Genomic DNA, 5,191 nt, shown 5'->3' on the forward strand with positions numbered 1-5,191 from the left:
ACGAGGCAGACTGTGACATTCTTCTAATTAAAAATGTTTTGTGCAGGTATGAGGACGTGCAGCGGGTGAGGATCTATCGAGCAGCCCTAAATATTTTCCATTACTACAGGATGAGGTCGTCGATAACTCATGGGTGGATGACTATGGCAAAGAACTGGGTAAAATAAATGTAACATTTCTCGTTCCTGAAGAAAAAGCAGAAGAGGATAAGAGCAGGGCCAAGCCATTTAAGGGTGTCTGTTTGGACACTCTGGACTGTTGCGACAAGGACACATCTCCTAACACTACTACTAGCAGTATTATACAGGTAACCGTAGCTTACTATTTATATGATATACTGCAGCAAAAAGCTATACAAACATGTGTGTACTGCGCTTATACAGACGAATGGTGCAGAAAACAACCTCACACATGCATTGACACGCTGCCCTTCTTTTATATTAAAGGACATAAGAGAGAAATTATGCAGAAGCTTTTTAACAAAAATTTCGCTGACGCGAAGTACGTCCTACGCGGTCTTGGGTTGGTGCCAACTTGTGAATGCAGTATTCGAGACATTGCAGCAGCTGCTCTACAGATTTGGCTGAGGAATCCTTTTCTCATTGCTTCGCTTAAACAGATAGCTAGAGTGGAGGACAGTGTGAGCACAATAGTTAAGGAATCTCTGGACATCTCAAAGGGGGTAACAACACTAAAAAACAATGGGGAATGTGTCTAGTCTACTAAACCATGTCAAAAAGAGATACTTCGTATATAAGATGAGAGCACTGTTGTGTGAAACTGTTAACAATGTGATATGTGACACAGATAGGACACTATGCTGTTCAAGATTTGACAAACAGACTGAACAGAATGTGTTAGACGAATGACCTCAGGATGGCGTACCATGGTGCAAATGACAGCGGATAAATATGCAGATGTGAAATCTACTCTGCTCGATATAGCAAATGTTTTTCCTGTGAACGATAATGAGTTTCATATGGGTCATGTGTTTTGTTTTTGTACTTTTAGCATTGATTTGTGCGTTTTATTGCTAACCAGAAAACAACGTGTCGATGTTGCTGATGTGATGTGTTGCTTAACTGAATCTTTGGTTTGTAAAAACATAGGTGCTTGTACTGATTTTCTGAAAAGTGCATACTTGTAATCATTGCTGACGGATATGTTGCGTATGTCGTTGGAAATAAAATACTTGAACAGACGTTGAAGGGTCAGTCTTTGTAACAAAGATCATGGAGGAGGTGATGAGAAATAATAGATTTGTTTTCAAAAACACGTATGGGATGCGTTGTTTAAAAAATAAGAGTGGTAAATGCGTCACAGAATCCTTTAAAGATATCTTAGCTGAAGGTAGAATACAGCATAAAATTCAAACTGACGAGGGAAAAGAGTTCTTAAACAAAGATTTCGATGCGTTAATGAATAGTATCGTACTTTACCACATCAAATGAGACTAAGGCATCTGTAGTAGAGCGCTTTAACAGGACTCTGAAATCTAAAATGTGGCGTTATTTAACAGCCAATAATTCTAAACGATACGTAGATATATTGCAGGATTTAGTCACCTCCTACAATCATAGTTATCATCGTAGTATTAAAATGAAACCGATTGATGTAACAAAAGACAATGAAGATATCGTATTTAACAACTTGTATAAAACAAAAGATAAAAGAGTAATTCGTTTTAAATATTATGTGGGTGATACTGTAAGAATTTCAAAACTACGCGACCCTTTTAAAAAAGGTTATGAGCAAGATTATACTGATGAATGTTTCACTGTAAAGGAATACGTGTCAAGAGACCCACCCGTTACCAGGTTAAAAGACTATGACGGCGAAATATTACAGGGAACATTTTATGAGCAAGAGATGCAAAAAGTTATTATAGATAAAAACAAAACATTTAAAATAGAAAACATTTTATCTAGAAAGAAAAGGCAAGGCCGGGACATGGTGTTAGTAAAATGGGTCGGATAGCCAGATAAATTTAACTTGTGGATTTTGGAAAAACAGGTCATTCAGCTACCTTAGCAGATTACAAACACACGTATAAATGGATACAGAGGATTTTTTTGTCACCCAGCCCAGCAACTCGTCTGCATTATTTTAGCCGAGCAATACAACAGTAAACTTTAGAACAAAACTATCCAAGCCTTTACACCTTAAATCAGCATACGAGGTGGGTTTGATAGATACAATATCCAAAAACATGGAAATCGTTTTCATCAGAAGACTCAAAATTTGTTGTGTTTTGATAAAAAATCCAACAAGAGGGTAGTTCTATCAGCGACACAGGGATTCTAAACAACAATGTCACAGATAGTAGCTGAACTAAACAGTTGTTTATCTGAAAACGACATGGGTCACATTGAGCTTGATTACAACAACATTACCAACAGAGTAAGCATTTTACCAACAAGAGACGTAGAATTAATGTTTCAAGGAAAACTTGCACAAATGTTGGGATTTATGAATTGCAACATTTAGATCTCAGCCACGAACTAACACAGTGTTGACACAGATGCCGTATTTGGCGCCACATCCTGCCGATGTTAATGTAGGGATGTATAATATATTTGTTTATATCGATATTGTTGATCTTCAAAAAGTAGGGGATAGTTACGTCCCTCTTTTAAGAATAGTACATATATCGGGGCCAAACAACCATATGATCACAAATACTTATGACAGACCCCACTAACTGGGGCTCTGTAAAACACACACTGATAGTATCGAGATTTCTCTCAAGACAGATAAGAATCAACATATCCCTTCTACGTACGGCTAAGTGATAATAAAGCCACACTTTAGACCCGTAAAATATCAGTATTAGGCAAGGAGCAAACATGTACCATCCATATGCTCACAATGCAGACAAGTACGTTGCATATTATACAGCCCAAGTGGGTGGTGATTTACCAGGATACAGCGGGCTCGGTGCTCAGTATGGTGCAGGGTTAGGGGGTATCTTTAGGGGTCTGTTTAGATTAGCATTCCCCTTATTCAAGAAAGGATTTACATTTGTTGCCCCTCATTTAAAGACAGCCACTTAAAACATAGCTATGGATGTTATTACTAACGTCATGAACAGATGTCAAGAGGAGTCGGGTATAGTGGCCGTGGTCCCCCGACCAATAAAACGACCTCCTGGGAAAAGAGGGAGTTCCCCACCAAAGAGGTGTAGCCGAACAATAAATAAGAAGACCAATACTAAGACTAGAAAAAATAAACAAGCAAGGAGAAGCAAGTCGACAAAACGTCAGAAGACAAGAGACATTTTCTAACGAGAATGTACATAGCCTGTCACAAGAGTGCGTTAAGTCGGAGCTAGACCTGTTTATGGTGCCGTTAACACAAACAAGTATTGAGAAATGTGTCTACGTCGAAATCCCTCCTCTAGCAGCGGTGTCAGACTCTGCACCCCTTGAGTTTTTCATTCCAGCTAGTACAGAGGACTACCTGGATCTAAACAATATGTTTCTGTACACACGCGTAAAAATCACCAAAGCTAATGGAGGAAACCTCGATCAAGCAGACAAAGTGGGTTTATCAACTACCCTGGATGTACAATATTTTCACAGGTCGACATATCGTTGGGGGACCGACTCATAACGCAATCATCAAACACATTGTAGTGAACAACGGTGTGGATTTGTGCATTTTACATTGAATAAATTTGGAGCTACCCTATATTCCTTTCTCATCCCCAGAGAAGAAGGGGAGGGGTCAAAGTTGCTTTCTCTAAGTGCTATCCCGACCATAAAACTGGCACCTTTTTGATTCCGAAGCTGATAACGCGGGGCCTGACTGTTAAACTGACAAAGGGACACGAGCCAGCCATTGGCATCTCCCTGAACAGCCTATCAAAACTGGCCCTCCCACACATGTTTCCGTGGCAACTGACCTTGTTCTTTGTTTTATTACCACATCAAAGGGATACTCCTTGTCTCACCTAGGTGTGACATTGTCCAGGACAGCTGAACTTTCAATGTAAAAGGACTGCAGTCTCCAAAAGACTCAAAGCATCTAATTAAATTTAAATAAATCTTTAGTTACGTGAATATGTTTGCCTCTATTTGAGTAGTTATGTTAACTGTTGTTGCTATCTGTTGTTGATATTAGTGCTGAAAAGAAGTTACTTGTGCAATGTTTTTATTTTCAGCAAGACACTCCTTCATCTAATGTAATCCAAGCTTTCCTCATGTAACCTGAGCTCCCCCAAGTGGGCGAAATAAGTATTACATGCCCTCGTCGGAAATGCCGTTAAATGTATAAATATCCTGACCACTAATGTGACAATTGTTTCCTGTTACCAAATGCCTAGAACGGTACAACCGTTCAACCATTGAGGTTTGATTGTGGAAAATATTTGATTATAATACGTGCAAATAGATTTCTTTTCTTTAGACATTAAGTTTAGAAAGGCAGTCCCTTGGGAAACCTGAGACGCCCCCTGGGAACCACGCCCCAGGCAACAAAAGAGCGACACGTGACCTCGCTTCTTCTCTCTTCCTCTTCTTCGCTGTTGGCTCTTCCACTCTGCTCTCTGGACGCTTCGGCACGTGTGGCGTGCCTCGCCAGGCAACGCCCAGACTCGGCCAGCGAAATAAACAGGCCTTTGTTCGCCTGAAGCTACACACCTGAAGTGCCGCGACATCGATCTGCCTCCAGTTTGTTTTACTTTCTTTATTTCTTTTGTTTGTTAAAGTTATAAGTCCGTTAAGTTACACTGGACTAATTCAGGAACGACCAAGTTCCATTTTAAGCCTTTTTCGTCGAGCCAACTTCACCGAGGTCAGACCAAGCCACGTGGTCTCGCCAGCTACAACGAAGGAAACCTGCAAACAGCCGAATTGCCAGACGGAGGAGGCGTTTTCAATCAGACACGGAAAACCCTGGAGAATCCCTAGCAAAAAGCCAGGATCGGCAGCTAGCGTGGGACCCGTGCAACAGGCCAAAAGCAGGCTGTCGACAAGCAGTAAGACTCAACACACGTTCTGTGATCAGATGTCCATTGTAACTCCTAAATTATAGCATTAGTTTACTCTCAGTAGCTCTTCTATGCCGTATGAGTCAAATGCTTCCCACAATCGAACCTCCAGGCTCATTGTTCAGCAAATGTTTATGTTCCCTGTATCCAACCATCTTTTTATCACCTTAGTTAGAGAATAAATTCACTGTAATATAATCA

Source organism: Micropterus dolomieu, linkage group LG05 (genome assembly GCF_021292245.1).
Source record: "Micropterus dolomieu isolate WLL.071019.BEF.003 ecotype Adirondacks linkage group LG05, ASM2129224v1, whole genome shotgun sequence".
NCBI classification, from domain to species: domain Eukaryota; kingdom Metazoa; phylum Chordata; class Actinopteri; order Centrarchiformes; family Centrarchidae; genus Micropterus; species Micropterus dolomieu.